Source organism: Ambystoma mexicanum, chromosome 1p, assembly GCF_040938575.1.
Source record: "Ambystoma mexicanum isolate Mex_15411 chromosome 1p, UKY_AmexF1_1, whole genome shotgun sequence".
Taxonomy (NCBI): Eukaryota; Metazoa; Chordata; class Amphibia; order Caudata; family Ambystomatidae; genus Ambystoma; species Ambystoma mexicanum.
The window spans coordinates 353,761,986-353,786,336 of NC_090921.1; the positions used below are offsets into that span (position 1 = coordinate 353,761,986).

Below are 24,351 nucleotides of genomic sequence, written 5' to 3' on the forward strand. Positions count from 1 at the left end.
CACCGGGTGCTGTTGCACCGACGCCAAAGTTTGAAAATCCGTTTGACAGGATTTATCTTTTTTAGTCAAGTGATATTCCTCCACACATTTATCCAGCAGTTTCACCCATGTATCAAAATCAAAGATGGAGTTACCTAAATGTAGCTCCTTAGATATATTGGCCTTAACTTTCAACAATTTTTCTGTAGTGATATACACCTGTGTACTTCCATCAAAATCCAGCTGGGATGTAAGAGGTATCGGCGACTCATTGTTACTTTCAGGGTGTTATTCAGGAGTAAAAGGCCCTGGAACAACCACATTATATGCTTGGCAAATTAATTCTGGAAACTCACTTGTTTCAGAGAGCATTTCGGTTCTCTCCCTTCTATGTGACCTGAGTTGCAAAATTTCAGATAGGTGATCCCTATCATGGGTTGGACACCTGGCCACAGGAATGGGTGGTAAAGCCACTGTACTATGCACTAGTTCTATCGGAACAACTGAATCAGTTATCAGATAAGTCGAGGGCTGAATTTCTTGTCATAGGCATGTTGTACCCTAAAGGACGTATATTTTCTTTAGATAACTTGCGTTAATAGGGCATCACGCTCTGTTGCTCAAAGAAAGAGATACCAACACATTAATTCTGCCACCATTCGGATTGCGTGTCTCACCTGATCAGAGTCACGCAAGCGCCCAGGGCGTTGAGCCAGAAGTGAACGGCACGGCACCAACAAATAGAACACAGCGCCAGCACCCTGACACACCAAACGCTGCAGCTTCATCCTTTAGAGCTGGTTCCCCACCCTGCAGTGTGAGAACAAGATAGAGGAAAGGACCCAACGATCAGACTGGAAACATCAAGCCGCACTGCAACCAGACTTGCAGCCACTTCCGACAAAGACGTAGCTTTTAACTGTTCCATGATTGCCTGCCAGGTTAAAGAAGAGAAGTGTAGAGAAGCAACCAAGGGGCAGGTGTGTAGTCCATCGGCATTGGTGGGCAAAACTGACAGACAGTGGTGGCTGGTGAATTTTCAAAGCGGACTGGCATGAGAGAGCAAGTACAACAATGGGTTTTGGGTGTACTCCACACCAAAAACTTTTTGAATAATGATAAAATGGTGCATTTTACAGTTCTATTTTCAGAAAAAGTTTGGTAAAAAAGGCATACAATTTACAATTGTTTATGCTTCGTAACATATGAAAAATTAAGGCTAAATAACCAAAAATACACAGGATCACTTTCTAACCAGATTTCATGCTGGCAGTGTTAAAAAAAACATGAGGCCGGCCTCAACAGTATATGGTAGCATTGCTCTGTAAAAACACTTTAGTCAGTGCTGAATATATGTCAATATTGCCACTGAAAAAATGCAGTTCCATGCTGCCTGTGCCAAAAAGATGTCACTGTAGAATCATGTTAATGTTATCTGTGCCCAATATATGGCAGTGGTAGGTCACTATAAAAACACATTCATGGTGATTGTGTCCAGCGTATACTATCATGCCACTCTGAAGCTACATATTCATGCAAGCTGTGGCTAATATATGCCAGTATTGTCACTGTCAAAATGGTTTCATGCAGGCTGTTCCAACATATGCTAGCACTATGCCATTGAAAAGCACACCTCTATGCTGATTGTGGACAATACACGATACCCTAGCATTGTAAAAATGCATTTCATGTCCGTTGTGCCCAACCTGTGCCAAAATCATGCCAGTGTAATGCACATTTCCATACCGGTTGTGCCCAATGCATGCCATTGAAAAATACATTTTCATGCTGGCTGTGCTCACAATATGACAGCAGCTTTCCACAGTAAAAATACAGCATCATGTTGGCTGTGCCCAAATTATGCCAGCAGTGTCACTATGCAAATTGGTTGTGCACATTATATGCCAATATTTCTATAGTAAAACTATGCCCATGCTGGCAATACTCAATGCATGTCAACTACTGTAAAACACATTATTATTCTGGATGTTCCCAATCGAATGCCACTGTGATTACATTTGAATTCTGGCTTTGCCCAATACATCTGGTATTGCCTTATAAAACAAGTTGTCATGCAGGGTATGCCAGAATTGTCCTTATATTAGATTGTTATGTAACCAATTTCCAAAATATGTCAACTTCCACATGCAGAATTTATATAATATATGCCATGATGCCGTTATAAAACACATTTTCATTGTTCTTCATCCACACCAAGTCCAGACATACACACACACACACACACACACACATGCACACACATAGACACACACACATTGTATTGATCATCACCCCATGGCCATGCTTAAATAGGAAATAGAGACGGACGTTGATTGACACTTCCCTTCGCTGAGTCTAGTATCCACATGGCTGATAGAAGGATATGAGGACATCTTCGTAATGTATGCCTTCATGCCTCATATGGACCGTGCTCCCTTGCTTTGCTTAGTGGCACTGCAGACTTCCATGTTGGACAGCAACCCACAGCAGGGCCTCTGTCGCTGCAGGCAACAGGTGATCATTCTCTGTTATGCACAGCACACTTTATGTAGAATGATGTGCATTACAGAGAGTATTGAGTTACAGCCAAAGCAAAAAGGAGGGACTGCACAGAAATGCCCACCATGCAGCATCCATCACATCTGACATGTTATGTTATGTTATGTTATTTTGCATTTATATACATAGACATGACAAATTGTTCATCACATTGTAGAGAAGGAGCCAAGTACCCCCACATCAAGCATCACTCCCATGTTGCCTATATGCTGGGAACCAGAATGTGAAATACGTGCCGTGCCAGTAAAGGTCCCAATACCAAGGAGAATCCCGGAGGCAAGGTTCCCATTGAGAAAACCATACCTGCATACACGACAATATGATGGCCATTCGAATAAAATCCGAGAAGAAGTAGGAAAAATGAGTGAAAAGGAAGATTGGTGACATCACATAAAGCAAGCCTGACGCACCCAGAAGAGATGCAGAGACAAGAGAATATAGACATTCCATAGGGATTAAGAAAGTATCGAAGATAAGCTACATTTCGGGATTAAAATGAAGATCTTTATGCTGCAGAGACTATGAAGATATCAAGTTATTTTACACATCTACAGATGCAAAGAAACGCAAGCAGACTAAGTATTCTTGAGGCTAGCTATGGAGTGAATAGATTGCGGCATGCGCCAAACATATATGTATAGGTGTGAATGAACTATGGATGATTCCACTCTGCATTTTAGCAGAGCTTGACCAGAAAAAGGAAGGCTTTTCCAGTGTGTCGCAGTTGAAAAAGCAATTGAATTACAGAGGTGAATCAAAAAAAGGGCGAAGCTGGAGCAGCCGCAAGAAGTCAAATCCACTCTGGGCCAGAATGATCAGACAGTAGTTACAACCATGTGAAAAACAAACTCCTGTTCAGAGGATGGGCACGAAAACCCTGAAGACGTCAGAGGTTCATTAAATAATAGTATTTTAAATGCACCAGTGCTCTAAAAACATGGTCTTCAGTCACGTGGATGGATGAGAACAGATACTTGTGACGTGCTACACTGATGCAGGGAGACAGAGGGCCTCATTAGGACCCAGGCGGATTTCGTGGTGCTAAATGCACCGCGAAGCATGGCGGAAAGCCGCCGATAGCGCCATGGGGGTTGGCGGATTTACCGCCCCATTCCGACCTTGGCGGGGCGGTAAATCCCCAATCCCCATTCTGCCCTTCCCCATTCCCATTTTTGCCCCATAGGGTATAATGGGAGTGGGGAAGGAGTTAATTACGCCACCGTAAAATACGGTGGCGTAATTAACAACGAGGTCCCGTAGCGCCATGGTTTTCTCCGCCTGGTAAAACCAGGCGGAAAAGGCCGCCATGGCGCTACGGGAACTCGTAGTATGGCGGAGAGGTACGCCATGCACTACGCTGGCATAAAACCCTCTCCGCCAGGGTCCTAATGAGGCCCAGAGTATGCTATACTCCCTCTTATTCTCAGGCACGAAGAACAAACTCAAGGCCAGTCTTCAAAGGGCTAATTGACTGGCAGACAGCAGAGTGATGATGGATAGCGGACTAATTGGTGGGAAGCTATGGTCAAGACCAACTCCCAGCACCTGGGATGCTAGCCTGCGTGCTGCTGGTGTATGTGGAAAAGTACTGATGGATGTAAGGGTGCCAACCAATTATAGAGGGCAACGTAGTAAAGAGCTGTATAGTTTGTGTAACTGATCGGACGTCGTGTGTTTGATGACATTCATAGTGACCAGTATGAGGGAAGGGCTTAGTTGCCCCACCTAATGTTAGAGACCCTATCACTCTCTTAGACGAGTATGGAACGTATACTTAGATGTTCCCTTAAGCCTATCACTTTCTCCAATACGTTTTAAAAGTTTGCCATGTATGATGACATCAGCAATGACAAGGTTTTGCTATATAACATGCGTTTTATGGAAACTTGCTGAGTGAGAAGATCGGCAGAATTGTCGATGTTCATTGTAACTCCCTGTTTTAGACAATTGAAAATAAAACAGCTTTGATTTGCCAACTTCCTGAGCTAGTCTGATTATTCTGATTATTGATGTTTGAGTAACTTCTGCATCCCCACCCATATGAAAGCAGTGCTACCTCGTCTTAAAAGGCTAGGCCGATAACCCCAGTTCACATGGTAGCGGAGAGGATGGTTAAAGAACCGTCGACCTAGTAAGCTTTGGGGTCCCAGAAATATCGGACGTCTTCCGCCATTTAGCTGAAAGGACGTGAAGCTCCCTGTGGATAGTGGCAGTTAGTATAAAGAATCTTGCAAGTGCAAGTAGGAAGGGTCCCTTGGTTTCAAACGGAATCTCCTCCCAATTTCTACAGGAAAGTGAGTGGACTGAAGGCTGAAGCGGCTGGCTGAAGAGGCGACGATCCTGACAGTCGGAAGTTGAAAACGCGAATGGTGAGTAGAACTGAGTGAGGTGACAAAATGCAAATGGGCAGTGAGTGGGAAAATAAGTAACGGAGGGTTGGTTGGGTAATTACCTCGAGACGATGAGCGTCGAGTTATTAAGTGAATAGCTCGAGATGATGAGCGTCGAGTTATTAAGTAATTGACTTGAGACGAGGATCGTCAAGCAATTGAGATATATAGGCGAAGAGCGACCTAAGTAAGCCCGGAATCCTGCGTCATAGGGGCGTCGGAAGGGGTCCTATCCAGATTCCCGAAACTGGATGACGTAGACTACGGACGATTTAAAGATTGACTAACTGGAATGACTTACACTCCGTTGGAGTATTTTTTTAGAGGCAAGGATAGTCACAAGGAGCATAGACTGAGATATATGTAGGCCGGTCAAGTCTGTCAGTTTGTCTGTTTGTTTTATGTGTTGAATAATGTATATGTGGTGAAGAAATAGTACAAATTTAAGAAACATGGAACAAAGGCACAGAGATTTGAAAATTATTTATTTATTTATTCAATTGAACTGATGCTGTTTAGTGAATAAGTAGATTGAAATAGAACGTGGCATAAGAGGTTTTGAGCTGCGACGATTGGTGCATGCTCATATTGGTTTATTTTTCTGAAATGTATTTATAAAGTGTAAAACATAACAGTGAGTACTGACAGTCAAGTGTGACGAGTCAAAATGGAGGATATTACTTTGCTTATACATCTATGCAAGCAGTTGCCAAAACACGTACCTAAGCTTAAGGAGTACAGTGCGGAATGGTTTAAGGGCACAGCAGATAAGATGTTCATGCCATGGCCACAAGGGGGATCATTAGCAAAAGCAGTTTTGGAACACATGACGACATACTTCCACGCAGCATACACGGGAAAGACATTAGAAAAGAGGCTATCAAGCTTAGAGCTCTGGAAAATGTACCAGGAGGAAAGGGAAGATCCACCTCCTGAAGACTGGATGCCTAACCAGTACAAAGAGGGGTCTGAGGAGCATTCTGTTCCCCCGCCTCGCCTGAAATAAATGGCGATAGTACGAAGGATGACAGAGTGTACCCATTAAGAGAGCTTAAGGCAGCAATAGGGCACAGCAATCTGGCATATGAGTCACCTGCGCATAGCAGCAACGAAAGTCCAGAAAAGACTCCAGAAAGGGATGTGATCTCTAAAGTCTTATGGGACAGGAGAGAAGTGATCAACCAAGTCCCTAGAAATAGGGTGGGAGATAAGGAGATGGAAAGGAGACAAAGATAAACCTGATGAGGTAGCGCTTATACAGAACAAATGAATTTTGCTCAAACTTGGTGGAAAAGTTGAGGAAGTAAGTCAAAAGAGAAGATCAGGATCAGCAAGATAAAAAAGATAGAACAAGAGGGAAGATTAAAAGAAGACGAGGCTAAAGAAAGGATAGACAAAGACAGGAACAGCTGTATCAATATGAGCAGCTAAAAAAGCAGGAAAGGGCAGAGGAGCAAAGAAAATATGGTAATAGACAGAATGTAATTGAAGAACGAGACAAGCTACAAAGGAAAAGAGGAAGAGAATAAATGAAGAGATAAAAGAATGCAAAGATGCAGAGATGAAGAGATACGTAGGGCAAACGAGAGAAGAGAGGTGAAAAGACAGGAAGAGGAAAGGGTAAGAGAAGAAGCAAGTAAACAAAGAGAACTTGACGAAGAAATAGAACGAAAGAGAAGGCAAAGGGCACGCAACATTGATCGCATAGAGAAATAGTTAATGGAGCCTAGTCTAGTAGTAGCATGGAAGGACATAGAACAATTCTTCCTGACACATGAGCCAATGCCAGGTCCGCCTAGAGCAAATCTAGAGAATGAGTTTGACATGAGAAGTATTGGTGACAAAATCGATAAGGTCTATCATGATATGAGGACCAAGAAAGAATGGAAAGCAAAGGGAAAAAACTATCAACTTGAAAGTACGCAGTTGCAAGGCAAAGAGGGAAGCTTATGCAATCTCAAGCATAAAGGGCTGTCTCTGGACAGGCTAACTCTGAATATAGACGAGAAGGAGGGAAGTCACACAAGTTGGGGACAGGATATGTCAGACAAGGACAGAGAACCCTTCTGTGGGGAGGAGGGCGCTAGTGCATGTGGTCCTGAGGAGTGTTCTCTGACGAAGAGAGAAGTAAGATAGTCAGATCTAGACCTGCCAAAATCTCGGACGTCAGAATCTGGTGCGGCTAGTTCGAACCAAATGGCGATCTCATGGTGAGAGGGGGGACTCGCCACCTTATGTGAGCAGGCTAAGGTCACTACCGGGAAGGAAGTGGTGCTGAACCATTGTCCCTGCTATGGACAGGCAGACGATGTGGGATAAATGTGAATTTGGGATCTCACAGTTTCCTTTGTTAGAGAATGGATGGGCCAGACCACAGTATATATTGTGGCCACAGATGGATAAGGATAATTTAAGGTATAAACTCCCTAGTTTAACTTCCGGCGCTGGGAAATGGATACATGAATTAGAGAAAATGACAGGAGGAAACACGTTAGCTATAGGAGACATTAAAGGTCCATTAGCCACTATCATTGGGGAGAGAGCTGATGCCATTTGGTCGATGGCCGGCTACTCAAGTGTCACTGCGCAGAACACTGCTCATGATGGAGCACCGTTTAATAACTGTAGAGCGGCAGTCTGAAAAGTGCTTAGAGTGCAATATCCAGATATGTCAGATATGGGAGCTATAATGGCATAAAAAATGCAAGAAGGGGAGGATCCTCTTATTTACATTCAGAATTTCCAGGAGGAATGGAGTTTGGAAACGAGGGAACCGTGGGGGAAATCTATACCTGTTCTCTATCATATATAATGTCAAGGGCTGCCAGACCTAGTGCAGAAGCAGTTTAAGAGATTGGTGGGTATGGAGGAAAAACCATGGTCCAGAAATACAGCTGACCATTGTGCATTATTGCAGATTGCTGCAGAAGAAAAATCGAAGGAAAGATGATGTAAGAAAAGTTGAAGAAGCAAAGTTAGTGCAGAAAAAATTGTCAATATACGCCATAGATGTTGACTAGTAGTGAAGGGCCAGGATTGCAGCAAGCCGTAGGTATGCCACATGTGAATAACCAAAGGCAACTTGACCAAGTTAACAATGGATTCATACCAAGCGGCAGGGGAGGTTTTCAAGGAAGGGGCTTCCAGAACAATCAAGGAGGCTTCCAGAATAATCAGGGAAATGTGCAGAATAATCAGAATGGGTTTCAAGACCTGCAGAATGACAACCAAGGCATGCAGGGAGGGCAATTTAGGAGACCTCCTCCTGTATGTTGGACATGTGGAATGACACGGCACGTAGCACGAACATGTGGGAGCAAAGGATTTGTGCAGAATGGGCAATTCTCAAGAGGGGTGACCATTTATCTGACTGCATATAGCCAACAAAGTAGGGATGGGTTTGCCCAAAATCAGACAGTGCAGCAAGCACCAGCTCTGAGAATACAGCAGACTTTGCAACCACAGCAGACACCAGTGAATCCACCACAAGGGCAGTCCCAGCACGCACACATGCAAATACAGCAGGGCCCAAACATGGGACAGTTAATGACTCATAGGATAGGGGGTGTCACCGTCGAGGGAGAGAATTCATTCACGGGCATGGGAATAAGCATGTACCCACAATAGGACATCTCACTGGGTGACTTGATCTGTTCAGTGCTATCTGTGACTCCCAATCCTCAAGAGGAACTGATGGTTGACGTCAGTATAGGAGGCAAATCTTTTTCTTTTTCGGTAGACATGGGTGCAACACGCTCATGTATACGAGAGGGGAAATTTACGTTATCGGGAAATGCCATAAATGCTCAAGGTTTCACAGGAGCTACAAGTAGAGTTCCTTTTACTGAGAGATTACCAGTCTCTATAGGAGAATGTGATATGTCTGTGCCATTATTGCATACAAAGGAGACGCCAGTTAACATACTTGATCGAGATTTAATGACAAAGTTAAACATGACGATTTTGTTTACTGATGAAGGCATAGTGTGTTCAACACCAGGAATGCATTATTTAAATGTTAATGAATTTATCATGGCATTTACAGGGTGAATGGCCATACGAGGGGTACCGTTAGAACCAGAGGTCTTTCACTATAAGGTATGCATTTTGTTAACATGGTGACCTGGTTTAGTGGATAAGACTATGAGAATACCTGATGAGTTATTATTCAGACCAAGGATACCTATGGATGAAGAGGGGGGACGAGACTTTCCCTTAGAATTACAAGCAGCTATAGTGCGAGGAGAATTAGCTATGCTTGATGTGGTTGATGATGAAGACAGACGATGGAGCACAGTGCTTGCCATTGGAGAGGGGTACAGATTGACTGACGTCACTGATGTGGATATGTTTGGAGACCACCCATCACATGACAAAGTAGTATTTGAAATGAGTATCACTTATTGGATTAGGGCAATAAAATGCAAGCGTTCCCCAGAAAAGTATGTTAGTACGGCAGCGTCCCAAATTTTTTGATGAGGACAAGGCGAAAGTGCCAGTTTCATTATGGACTATAGGCCCTTATGACGTAGGCCTATTAAAGGGGGCTGGAGATGTCAAGATTAAACCAAAGCCAGGAGCAATTTTGCCTTGAGCACGGCAGTATCCCATGTCTCGAGAAGCAGACAAGGGTATTTTTAAGACGATATCCGCCATGGTGGATCAATGCATCTTAGTGACATCAGAGTCACCATGCAATACCGCAGTTTATCTTATCAAGAAATCGAAGGGGGGGTCTTGGTGTTTAATTCAAGATATGCACCCAATTAATCAGATTGTAGAGGCCGAGTTTCCTCTAGTTCCTAATCCAGCGACGATTTTATGTAGTATCCCAGTTAAGGTGCAATATTTCACTGTGATTGACTTGAAAAATGCATTTTTCTCAGTCCCGTTGCATAAAGATTCTCAAGATCTGACGTCATTTACGTTCAGACAGACTAAGTTAAAAAGCACAAGATTACCCCAGGGGTACTGTGAGTCTCCATCAATTTTCAATAGAGTCCTGCAGATGGACTTAAGCAATTTTGATTTGTCAGGTGTTGTGTTGCAATAAGTGGATGACATTTTAGTCTGCAGCACATCAGAGGAAGAGTGCAGACGTGATTCAGTTCAGCTAATGATTCTTCTAGCAGAGAAAGGATATAAAGTAAACAAGGAGAAATTGTAGTATTGCCAAGAAGAGGTGTTATACATAGGTCAGTCTATTTTGCATGAAGGAAAGAAAGTTACACCAGAAAGGGCTGAGGCCATTTTGAAAATGGCAAAGCCACACACGATAAAGCACATGCAAAGATTTTTGGGACTATGCAATTATGTTAGAGCATGGGTATTTGATTATAGTTCATATGTAAGACCCTTGTTACAGGTTCTGAAAAAGGCAGAGGCAATCCAGGAAAAGATTATCTGGACTGAGGAAATGGAGAAAGCATTTTACAAATTGAAAAAGGCCATTTGCACAGCTCCAGTCTTAAGGATTCCCAATTATGCGGAGGAATTTGTTTTGTTTTCGCACACAAATGGCAAGTCATGACATTTATTTTGATGTATTTGTAGCATGCGCCGGGCCCATAGGCATCAGGGCGCGAAGACTTGACAGCAGATACATAGTTATGCAAAAGACATGAGCTTGGGTCACGCTCAAACAGTTACAAGTTCATACAATGATGTGTCCATTAGGATCAGAGTGTTACAAAGTCAAGATGAGCAAGAGCAAGTTATCATGGCAACAACATAAGTTAAACAAGACTTTTTATATAAATTACAATAGATTAGTAGAGCCAAAGAGCTAAACAAGCGACAAGTAACTATGGGGCGCTTACTGGATTCAAGGACTAGGTCAAATATGAGCAAAGAGCCAAGATTTCGTTTTCTGTTTGAAAGAATTAAATGAAGCCTCAGATCTGATGGTAGTGGGGAGAGAGTCCTCACGCAGAGAACCACGTGGGGGTACAAGCCTCTAGCATTTTACAGTGGGATTCTGGATCCAGTAATGAGGGGTCACTTCCCTTGCGAACAATCTTTAGCAGCCGCCGCGTTCACCATTGCGAAAGCTGCCAGCATAGTAATGTGGTGTTCCATGAGGTTATTTGTTGAGCATGCTTTGTTTGCCATTTTGGAGAAACCTAAAGGTACTTTGACGTCTCAAGGAGCTTCTGCCTATGAAGTGGTCATATCGAATCCAGCAATTAAAATAGTCAGATGTAAAATTGTGAACTCTGCCATGTTTGTAGCAGAACCACTGGCAGAAGACGAGCATGCACATGATTTCTCGAATTATGAAGAATTCTATGACGAAATCCCAAGGGTGAAGGAAAATGCTTTAGCAGCTGGGGAATTTCTCTTTATTGACGATTGTTTGAAAATCGATCAAAATGATGGGCCAAGATATTCAGGTGCCACTGTGGAAAAACACAGGGCCAATGGGGAGTTTGATAAGTGGACGACTACCATCTCACTTTTCAGCACAGGGTGCAGAATTAGTGGCACTGATTGTCGGGCTCGAGACAAACGCAGACCAGAAAGTAACAGTGTACAGTGGCTCTGCATATGTGATGTCTACGGTACACACACGCCTAGCACATTGGAAAAGGAGGGGCTACCTCCAAGCCGATGGCACCCCATTGCAACTTATAGCCTTTTTGGACAGACTTATTAGCACACTACAGCTCCCAGTAGCCATCGTGGTCGTCAAGTGCGCTGCTCACACTAAGAGAGAAGACTTTATATCACGCGGAAATCAAGCCGCAGACAAAGAAGCCAAACGAGTTGCATGTTCAGTAGAAATAATGAGCTTTGATACGCCTGATGTGAATGAAAGAATGGTGGTGATGATATGATATGATATGATATTTATTTATATCGCGTTCATACACAGGTGTTTCAGAGCGCGACCAGGCAAAGGGAAGGGAACAGTGGAGAGAACAAACAAGACGATCTTACTAGGCCCAGTGACATGGAGAACGTGCAAATGCATGGGGAAGGGAAAAGGGGGAAGTGCATGGGAGTGGGGAGAAATTGGAAAGTGCAGAGCATAAGAGAGGACAAGATAAATAATAAGTAAATGTGATCAGAAACAGTGGTAGTGCAGTCTGTGCGGGCCAAGTGCAAGGTTAGTCAAATAAGCAGTATCTGATCAGTGCAGACAAAGAGTGGAGGGGCCTGTATGGGTACAGAAACAGGCCCAGTGCAAGGGGTGGCCAGGGGGCAGTGCAGGAGGATGACAGGGTGAGCAGGTACCTAGGCCCGAAGGGCAGACAGTGGCCAGGTGCAGCATTGCTGAGAGAGAAAGCAGATCAGCAGGGGAGAAGAGGGGGAAAGGCAGAGGCGAAGAGGAAGGTCTTGAGGAGCTCCCAGAACCGTAGTGAATGATGAGTGTGAATGACAGTTTTTTTTTTTTACTTTTATTTATTCAGCTTGGTAGTACAGGTACAGGCAAGATACACACAGGGCACATACAATCAAAGCAAATAGCAGGCAGTACAGATAAGTAGAGCGAATGAAAAAAATCAGTTTATACACATGGGGCATACATACAAGGTGGATGCAGGGCTAAGGAGGAGGCAATTCAGTAGATAGGAGGGGAGTGGCGAGGGGGTGAATGACAGTTTTAACAGTTTGTCTAACACTCAATTGATGGAGATTCAAGGGGAAGCACCACAGGATGAGAAAGATCTGTGGACATGGAGGGGGTGTCATTTATCCCCTTATGAAGCATTGTGGCGACAGGAAAACACTGGTAAACCTCTGATGCCTGTAGCCTTATTAAGGGTTGCGTTGAAACAGCTACACTACCTGCGCATGTCACTAGAGAAAGCCTTGCAGCAGCTATTGCGGAGGACTGGTTTGTGCCTAACTTGTTAGAACACGTTGCATTTCATGTAGTAAACTGCATTGTACGTCAAAGATTTACTGCTGGGCACACACTGCGTACAGTTAGAGGATTTATCCCACAACCTAATGCTCCTTTTCAGCCTTTACACATCGACTATGTCGATATGCTGCAGATCTGTAATGGATACAGATACATGATAGTGGTATTATGTCCCTTTTCAAGGTGGATTGAAGCTGGCCCTTTTACACATCCAGATTCCACCTGTTCAGTGAAATATGAAAGGAAGATCAGATAATGGCCCACATTTTGCAAACAAAGTCTTTGAGCAAATTAGCTTGTTGTTTAGTATAAAGCACAAGTTCTCTTTGGCTTATCACCCGTAAGATAATGGTATATGCAAAAGACTAAACGGCCTGTTAAAGGAAAGGATAGCTAAATTGAAGCTTACATTGAAAAAAGGATGGTTACATTGCCTGCCCCTTGCATTATATGCATTAAGGAATCAGCCAAGCTCTGACCATCATCCCACACCCCATGAAATAGTGACAGGGAGGCGAATGAGGACACCCCTCACTCCTCCATCAAGAACTAGAAGTGATGCCCAGATGACAGCAGAATTGTTAGTAAATTAGTTATATGCCTACTTAACATGTATGACTACAGGTATCTCTGTCATTTCAGAACAACCCAAGCGGACGGGGTGTCAGGCTCAGAACACAGTTGAAGACCATACAGCAACCAGACAAACCAAACTATTACTGCCTAAGATCTTTTCAGGAGATCAGGTGTTGATCAGGAACTTTGTCCGCAAGTGGCATGAACCGCGCGTTCATGCCCCTTTCGTTGTGAAGGATTTTACACCATCAGCAGTAAAACTTTTGGGACGACGAGCGTGGATATTCCTCAGCGACGTGAAGGTCTACTTCAGAGAGTCCTCCTCACCCCCACCCCAATCAGAAGCAAGCATCAGAGAAGAAGTTCAGCATATGCAGACTAGATCGATGAGGCGGAAGAAGGATGCACAGACTGTCCAATAGACATATAAGGAGTACATTGGACTGTGGTTCTTTTGGGACACTCTTTTAAATAGCTAAACAAGGAGTGAAAAAAAAGTTATTTGTTCTTGAGCCTCAGGAGTTGCTAACATTGGACTGAGACTGAGACACATTTAAGTCTTGATCGAGAAGGAAAGGATGCCAGATCTGGAATTTCTTTTCGACGACTGGAAGAGGGAACAGTTCCCCGATTCCTTTCTCACAGAGTTTCTCTTTGGAGGCACCCATGGTAGTGCCTGATGGCCACATTCACCAGATCGTTCTCACTGTTTTTCTCTTCATGCTTCGTGCATTCCCTGCGCTTGTGGGGAGAACTGTTAGTGTTCATCTGTTTCTGCAGATCCTAAAAATTGTCCAATCATGAAGAGATTGCTTGCAGCGAAAATAGAGCAAGTTCTTCAGCTTCCTGAGTACAGTTTGAAAACACAAATGCCCCTATCTGAGTACAATGCTAATAGACTAGTTGGAATGGTATTTTATTTCCTGATTGAAGAACATCCTCATCTTGTTGGAAGGCAAACTGACATTCGCACTTTCCTGATCGATCCAAGAAATCTAGTGGCACTCAATCAATTGCTACGTGACATCAGAGAGCAAATACATGTATTTTATGAGAGAATATAGAGACCATCCTGAATGAGGCTTTCGAGGGAAGACATTCAGAACTTACTGTCTTTGGTCTTTTATTACTTACTGGAAACGCATCATAATTTCATCTGGCGAAAAGGACAACTCTTTTGTGTACATCAGGAATCCTGTTCATCGTCCTGAAATCGGACAGCTGTTTGAAGACCTTGTGGAGCAGATCCAGATGCTACCAGAGTATTTTATGATGTTGCCCGGATAAGGATTGATTTTTCCTTCCTTAAAAAAGATTGAGAAGGGGCAACATCAACAGTAATAATAACGTCTTTAACAACGAGAAGGGAGTCATAAAAATGTGGGTTCCAAAGAAGCATTTCTTCAGAAAAAGCTGTCTAGATGTGAAGGATGATGGGAGAATGGTCGATGAATGACCCAGAGGGGGGTATAGAGAAGGAGCCAAGTACCCCCACCTCAAGCATCGCTCCCATTTTGCCTATATGCTGGGAACCTAGAATGTGAAATACCTGCAGTGCCAGTAAAGATACCAATATCAAAGAGAATCCTGGAGGCAAGGTTACCATTGAGAAAACCATACCTGCATACACAACAATATGATGGCCATTTGAATTAAATCCCAGAAGAAGTAAGAAAAATGAGCAAAAGGGAAGATTGGTGACGTCACATGAAGCAAGGCTGACACACACAGATGGAGAGACAAGAGAATATAGACATTCTATAGGCATTAAGAAAGTATCGAAGTTAAGCAACATTTCCGGATCGAAATGAAGATGTTTATGCTACAGAGACGATGAAGATATCAAGTTATTTTACATGTGTACAGATGCAAAGAAACGCAAGCAGATAAAGTATTCCTGAGGCTAGGTATGTAGTGAATAGATTGGGGAATGCGCCAAACATATATGTATAGGAGTGAATGAACTATGGATGATTCCACTATGCATTTTAGCAGAGCTGGACCAGAAAAAGGAAGGCTTTTCCAGTGTGTCAGAGTTGAAAAAGCTATTGAATTACAGAGGAGAATCAAAAGAAGGGCAAAGCTGGACCAGCCCCAAGAAGTCAAGGCCACTCTGGGCCGGAATGATCAGACAGTAGTTACAACCATGTAAAAGAACAAACTCCTGTTCAGAGGACTGGCACAAAACACTGAAGACATCAGAGGTTCATTAAATAATAGTATTTTAAATATACCAGAGCTCTAAAAACATGGTCTTCAGTCACGTGGATAGATGAGAACAGATACTCATGATGTGCTACGCCGACACAGGGAAACAGAGTATGCTATACTCCCTCTTATTCTCAGGCACAAATCACAAATTTAAGGCCAATATTCAAAGGGCTAATTGACTGGCAGACAGCAGAGCGATGATGGATAGTGAGCTAATTGGTGGGAAGCTATGGTCAAGACCAACCCACCAGCACATGGGATGCCAGCCTGCCACATAGTAAAGAGCCCTATAGTTTGTGTAACCAATTGGACGTCATGTATTTGATGATGTTCATAGTGACCAGTATGAGGGAAGGGCTTAGATGCCCCACCTTTTGTTAGAGACCCTATCACTCTCTTAGACGAGTATGGAACGTATACCTAGATGTTCCCTTAAGCTTATCACTTTCTCCAATATGCTTTTGAAGTTTGCCACATAGGATGACGTCAGCAATGATGAGGGTTTGCTATATAACATGCTTTTTTTATGGAAACTTGCTGAGCGAGAAGATGGAAAGAATTGTCGATGTTCGTTGTAACTCCCTGTTTTAGATAATTGAAAATAAAACAGCTATGATTTGGCAACTTCCTGAGTTAGTCTGATTATTGATGTTTGAGTAACTTCTGCATCCTTCTTCTTCTTCTTAATTATCAGATGCGTGGGCGAACCCACGCAGGCGCTTCCCCATCCTAAAGGATGATGTGCACCAGACCCACCAATCAGAATTTAGCTCACATAAACTCACAACTCTTCCCACCTCCCAGTTTGCCTCACAAAATCCAACATCACACTGTTCCTTCTCCTGCCTCTCATCTCAAAGTATTGCTACCTCGTCTTAAACCCCTGTTCAACATTAATGTATGTATGTGTAGTCCTGCCACCAGCCGGAGACCATGTGTGTGTCCAAGTCAGCAAAATCTTGTTTTTTCGGCTTGTAGTGGTCTGGCCTGGCCAGCTGATGCATTGAAGGCAGCATCCCATGCTGCACAGTGAAGTTAAATATTTTAGCCAACACAAAAGAGCCTAAGTCATGGGCAGACCAATATGCCACTGACAGCCTGGCAGTTTGAGACAGAAACCTAGTTTCATAACTCTTAAATTATTTCTATCCACACCACACACCACTATCAGAGCCACAGAAATAGAAGTCCTTTTCACCCATTGCTAAAATTGCTCTGTCACCAAGTAATTTATTAATGTAACTCCTAAAAGGTTTGCTCAGAACTAGAAGATGTAAAAAGGCACAGAGCAAAGGATAGGGTAAAAAATATAAGGAACCGATGATTTATAATTGTATGTATTTATTTTTTACTGTTGATTTATATAGTGTTAACTGCAAGACAAGTTCCTTTGTGGTGCACCAAGAAGGGATGGTAGGGATTGGGTGACAATTAATGATCATTCACAGGTCTTGGTACACTCAGATTAGGGTAAAATCAACGTAAGCATGTAGGGAGAGGTGGTAGTACCAACAGCAGAGAAAGAGCTATAGAACGAATGCACCGGAGGTAAAAATCAAATTCAGGCAAGGACAAAAACAATGCCTGTATTATTACTCCATCTTGCCGTGCAATGTAAACAGCTTAGAATGAAGTACACATGGTTGACGACTTGAACTCAATGTGTTTCTCCAGGGGAGCCAGAAAAGAGCCATCGGGCAGGTTTGATATGGTCACATATTTTTAGGTTGCCATCTTTGTTTTGCATGTTTTAAGGTGTCGAGAAAATGATTGTGTAGGCCCAGGTACAGGCCACAGTATGTACACACAATAGCCTGTACCTGGGATATTGTATTAGTCAAGTCTAGCTAGAACCATAGCCCTAGTGACATCTACTTTGTGGTGCATGTTTATAAATAGCAAGATCTGTTTTACCAGTTGGAAGTCACAAGCTTTTGACAGCTCGCGGATCTGCCTGTTAAACAAAATATTTCCTTAAAAGAAGTTTTATGCTTCAGAGAGGGGACAAGGTGGTACATCCTGGGAGCAAGGCCACGTGGAGTTGAGTGAAGTGGTAATGCCCATGCTCTGAAGAACAGGAGCTGAAGTGGGAATGCCCTGAAGAACAGGAGCTCCGTTTTTGATGCTTTCGAGGAGATGAGGTTGCCAATTGTCCAGTCTTCGATAGGGACTATGGATTCTGTGATGACTTGCAAAGACCAGAATGGGTTATGCAGCTTCGAGGCTGTAATGCTTACTACTGTTCTTCACATGCAGCAGGGCACAACATTTGCACTCGCCACTGGCTAGTGGTATTTGACTTTTGGTGAGTAAGAAATGGTGTGCTCTGTATAGAACTGAGGTGGCGAGTGACTATTTGCTGGATGACTGGCTAGAAGCTTCCAACTAATATTTGTTTCTCCTGCATACAGTACTGGTGGAAATATCGGCAATTGTAATGGTTTACAATTCAGCATACCCGGGCTGACAAAAAACTGAGTATGCCCTCCTGATACTTCAATTTCAGATCTGCAGCGTGAACACCGATTTCTGAAGCTGTCTTTTATCTCAGTGAACTATGCATCCTCCAAGCATGTAGATGCAGATAACTACCCATGAGCTGGTCAAGTGGCACAGCGAGTAGAGCGCTCGCTATGACATCCGTGCAGAGCCTGCTAACGCAGGTTCGAATCCCGGCGGGGCCAAACTCAGCCTTTCATCCTTCCGAGGTCGATAAGTGAGCACCACACACTGTGGGTAATAATAAGCAGCGCTCAGGTACCTGAGGGTTCGTAGCACTATATAAATGCACAATTATTATTATTATCTATTTACGAAAGCCAGTGTAGGCGGGAGGTGCTCTAGAAAGGGTCATAAGTGCTCCAGTTAAATTAATAACACGTGATTGATTTGTTTGACCTCTGATCGGGCTGCCTTCTGATAGACAGGGGAGGGTAGTGGATAGTGATCACATGTATCGAGACAGCCCTAAATCAGCCGTGGGCCAACTCTGGATGCAGGCCAGCAGACCATTAAGAGTGCTCAGCTTAATGTCAATCCAGCCTGATCGCTCAGTGCACATCCAACAAAAAGGGGTGTCCTTCCAGGTTGGGGTACAGGGGCACCCATTATGACATCTCAGTTTGTTTCATGTCCTCCCATTATGACATCTCAGTTTGTTTCATACGTGTGTGTACATGGAAACGTAAAAGCATATAAAACTGTATGCAAAGCCAGTTCCCAGGTGTGACAGCAACTTCTGGTGCAAGGACAGCTCAAGAACTGGAACATTTTACCTGCAAAAGAAAATACATTGGACATTGGGATTAGCTGGCTACAAAAGAACCACAGGAATGTATAAGGAACCTGAGCTGAAGGTCATTGATATGCAGAAAATCACAACCAGTTTGAATAACCCAGATCTGGTAAAAACACATGTGCTAGTCATGTGTATAATCATGTGTGTTTATGTAGGGGCCTGAGCAATGGTTATATAGGTACACACCAAATGACATACCCGAGAATGACCAAATGACATACCAGAGAAGGACCAAATGACAAACTAGAGAATGACAGAATGTGCTTGCAAAATGTGGGCAGGCATTCTGGGCTTTCAGAGTCATACATGTGAATTGGGGCAAATGGTGGCATTTGTGGGCCGTCCATGTTAAACATGTGCACATTCCCATGGTGTGACTTTATGGACTGCTCAGCCACTGGTGCCGATTCCACCTGTAAGGAACTGCTAACATGGTTATGGTCAATGAATCTCTGTACTAGCACTTCAGAATGGCCAGGTACTGATATAGTGGCATCTGAACAGATCAGTGGAAGACTGGAAAAATAATTCTCTTTCATTTTTCTTCATTACGCCCACAGAGTGTACTACCTAGTCGGTAAATCAATTCCTTGGGGAAAGGGGACGGGGTGGAGGGGCTGTTGGCTGCCATTGGTGTAAGATGCCCACATAACTAAGTAGCCCCAGAATGAGGTGCAAGTTATGTTATTTTGCATTTGTATAGAGCCTTATGTACCATTTGTATGAGCTCAAGGCGCTGGTAGGTTGAACGCCCTCAGGAACCGCAGTTCAAGTCAGTTGAGAGAGAGAGTCGTAAAGTACGTGGGCGCTCCAGGTATGTGTGCGGCCAGTGTGGTTGTTGCATGATAGCTGCTTCTTAGCGGTAGGTGTGGTGCTGAGGAGATCAGTTGAATGTGTTCAGTCTGGAGGGTTGACAACCAGACTGAGTTATGTCTGCGTTAGGCCTGAGGAGACGCCTAAGCTAGCTGGTGTGTGCTAGCTAGCTGTGTTTTATTGGGATGATGGGTGGTTTGATGGGTCATGTTAGTATGAGAACAGCTTTACCGAATGTGTCATAGTACTGCTGTGTTCTAGTTGAATGGTGGTGTATAGGAGAGAGTAAGCGTAGCAGTGTGATATTGTGGTAATCAGTGAAGCGTATGCAATCAGGCACAGTCTACCTACTAAATTTAACTTTTAACACGGTGACACTATTAGGGTATTTTCAATGTTGTTGGTGATACTATCTTAATTCAAATCTAATACAGTGACTCTAATAGGGGATGCTTCTAGGTTGAACTTTAACACAGTGACGCTATTGGTGCACACTCAATGATGTTGGGAATACTGTCTAGGTTCAACATTAACACAGAGATGCTACAAGTATGCGCTTTCTAAGTTCAGCTTTAACACAGTGACGCTAATAGGGCACACTTTCTAAGTTCAACTTTAACACAGTGACATTATTAGGGCACACTTCTAGGTTCAACTTTAACACAGTGACGCTATTAGGTACACTTTCTAGAATCAGCTTTAAGATAATGACACTATTAGGGCACAGACATTGATGTTGGGAATATCTTCTAGATTTAACATTGACAAGGTGACGCTAATTAGGGTACGCTTTCTAAGTTCAACTTTAAGACAGCAACTCTATTAGGACACACTTTCTAAGTTCAACTTTAACACAGCGACTCTACTAGGGCGCACTTTCTAAGTTCAAATTTAACACAGCAACGCTATTCGGTAGGCTTTCTAAGTTCAACTTTAACACAGTGCCACTATTAGCATGTAACACTTTTGGCACAGAAACAAATAATGAGTTCTCTTGCGCCATTGGAATGCCTCCATCCCTAGGATGCGTGGTTGCTCTTCAGGGAGCAACACGGTTGCCTAAAATGGCTGACACCCCTTGACGCATTAATGCATGCCCTGGAGAAGAACAGCTGCAGGACCACAGCTGCAAAAGAGAGGACTAGACCAAAGCCGAGAACTTCTAGGAAGCCAGGCATGCTTTGCCTTGCCGTCTAGAAGGGAGTTGAGAGCAACGAGGGATGAGGGATGAGACATGAGACAAGCCGGTGTGGCTTGTCTTTCCCTGGCCTCCCTGCTTGGGGCCTGGCAGCAAGGATAGTTTCTGGCACCTTTAAAGTTGGAGGAGATAGCGGCCTCTATCCTGAAGCTCTGGGGAGTTTGGTAACTCTGGACTGTGTTCCAGCCAGAATAAGTAGTGCGCAGTATGGTGTACGAAGGGGTCACCAAGCAACATGTAATTAAGATTCATTAATAGAATGCCCACCCCAGCCATCTTGTAATGTAGAATGGAAGTATGCATGAGCAACACTGGATGAATCCCTCAGCAGAATTCATCCACTGTTAATGTCATCCACCACTCTCATTAAACGAGGCAAGAATAACTTAAGGCCACTGCTTTATGGCTCAGGAACAGCCCCCTAGCAAAAAATCCTGGCATAACGACAAAAATTTGAGACATATATGGGACAGTGTGCACACATTGTCCATTTACTTGCATCATAAAGAGATACATTACAAAATAATATAAAGATGGTTCCTAAACCTGAAAATCTAAAACATTGTGATCACTCAGTGGCCTGTATTGGTGGGGTTGTGGTGATGTCAGGTTGTTGCCCCACATATGATGGAATAGCCCCAAACTAGAAACATACTGTACATTTATCTTCAATACAATTGCAAAGCATGCAGGCAAATAAAAGATCCTGTGGTGTCTCTGTTAGATGGATCTGTGGAATCTGTCTACCCTATGGCTTGTAATTCTGGAGACCTGATTACTAAATATTTATTGTTATTGTCAGCTAAATTATTGATAGCGAGCGGATGGAAGTCAGAAGGATTCTCTGATCTGATCATTGGTTTTCTTAACTGTGGTCCCTTCTAACTCATCATTTATTATGAAGAATGATTTGCCCAATTAACCTCTTTACTACTCCCAACAGTTATATGAGACACTCCGAGAACAGTATCTTTGCTGTTCTCCTATCATCTGTGGGGAGCATGGGGGAGGAGTTTCTGAGGTGGCAAGAGGAGAGAATAAGCAAATTGATTGCTTAATGATATTATTTTTCTTACTAGGGGGTATTGTTAAAGAGTTAATAAACAATGTCAAACAAAAAAGCAAAGATTCCTGACCAAATCCCTCTTTATGGCTTTAACTCCTTTAGGGGGATTACAGGGTAAATATCTAGAAATACAGTCCATGGCAAATCCCTTCTGAGGTAAAGGGCAGAGCCTGGAATCCATAGCCTAATGAGGTGCAATGGACTAGCGACAAGCATATATTTTCATATATTGTAAATTCAAAAACGTTTGTGAGAGTCATAAAAAAGCAACAAACACAATACCCCAAAGAACTGATACAAAAGACAATTTAAGAGGAACTGAAATATGCTTTTGTCTGTTTAAGTCAAACCTAAAGAAAGTAAGGAAACTATAATCAAATAGCTGACCCTGGAGTACACCAACCCATCTCTCACTAACTCTCGCTCTCTCTCTGCCTCACGCCATGTCTCTCTATCTCCATGTCCCTGCGCATCACGCTGGGGGTGCATTGTTCTTATGAGAAGGTGAGGGGACATATATAGGCTCTGCAGGAGGTGCTGGGGTGCTGAAACACCTTGGAATTGACATGGGAGTCGGGCTGCAGCGTCTACAACAGTTTTTGTTATTTTCTATTTATTGTTAATTATTTAAGTGTGTTTCTATGTGTGTGCATAGAATACAACATCTACAGGTTTACGGCATTACCAACCAATCAGAATGCAAAGTTAAACTTTGCCTTGGTGCTCACAGAAGAAACAAATCATGGGTTTGAATCTGAGCACAGCCCTTTGCAAGAATGATGGCCCTTTTCGGAGATAGCATGGTACGTATTCTAGGCAAAATAAGCTATTTAAAAGAGGAGTTTTGTAATTGCATTAACATTGTACACTTTCTCTTTTCCAGTTTTTATTGAAGTCATAATATCATTTTGGCACTTGTCTTACTGAGAAAATCAAGATTATAAAAAAACACAATGATCATATACATTATTGTCGGTTCGAAGATTTTGGACCACTCTGCAGCCTGGTGTTAGCTATTATTGTTCTTTGGGTTTAGTAGGCATAAAAAACAGATGTAAAGACTTGTACCAAAACTGCCACAAGTAATTGGTTGTACGGGAGCAAAACACCAACGTTTTGTCAGCTTGTGTGTAAACCTTCAGTGTTTGGCTCCAAGGGAATCTTCCATGCTTGCGTTAAATAATTCTGCATATATATATTTATTTAAAGAACTGTGTGGAATTTAACCACAATTTACCCTTATTTGATTATTAAATGGTGTGCATTTGTGTGCACTGAAGTATTCCGCATGCATGTGGCACAATACAAAAACCCAGAAAAAATAATAGTGACATTTTTACAAAGGTTTCAGAGAAATTCTGCATTAGGCAGTATTCTAACAGCTAAATGAATCGCTTATTGCTTTATTAAGTTGGATTCCTGGACTTGTCTACAAAGCTACTGTAAAATCAGAACCTTGGGAAATGGAAAAACTCTGTGTACCTGCTGTTATACAGTAACCTTTATGCAGTATTTGTAATGACTTAAGCGTGCCCTCTTTCTTCCATGTAAGAAAGGATGACACCTCAAGTTCTTCCAAGTAAGTAGGCAGCTTTATTAAAGGTTCCAGTCATGATGATCACTTCCAGGGATGAGCACAGCTCCACTCTTGGCCAGCTCTCCGTCTCACCTCTCCAATCGCCCACTTCAGCATTTTCTCTCATACACTGGTACCATGGAAACCTAGTTGTTGTCTTGTGGAATGCAATGATGCAGGGTCTAGGCACTGCCGTCGTGGGAGGCCTGGGAAGCTCCAAGTGTATGTTTGTTTATTTAGATGTTTTACATGTATGAAGGAAACAAACAGAAACAGATGTATCATTAGCAACACGGGCTGGGAAGACAGCCAATCAGAGTGCTTGGATCGTGGGCTGAATCCCACAATCCAAGCCAGCGTTCCAAGCAACCTGGAGGCTGTTCTCACCTGCACCGCCACCTTCCATCTCGACGGTGGACATCTTAGGTAAGTATTTTGTTTGAATGAACGGGACACTGGGAGCTAGGTAGGACAAGAACATTGATCCCAGGCTCTGAGGGGCACTGTGACCTGGGTGTATGAAGTTCATTCTCATTGTCTTAATAGGATTACGTTCCAACTAGATGTGTATGTCTTCTCGACTGTGCCAAATAACGTTTGTCAATGTCAGCATAACAAAATTACAGATGGACTCAAGTCTACGCCCAAACTGATCTTCAAAGATTCTACAATAATAATAATAATAATAATAATAATAATAATAGTAATAATTAGAATAATAATTAAAACGATCTGACCTTTCTGTCAGTAATTGGTGCTACTATCACACAGTAGCAGCACAATGATCATGTGAACATTCATTTTGAAATGTGTGC

The 24,351-nt window shown here is 43.0% G+C and overlaps 1 protein-coding gene across 1 annotated transcript in view; it reads left to right on the plus strand.

Moving 5' to 3' along the window:
• Positions 1-24,351, plus strand: part of LOC138482856 (sodium/iodide cotransporter-like) — a 570,535-nt gene that overhangs the window by 539,934 nt on the left and 6,250 nt on the right. The window lies entirely within an intron of this gene.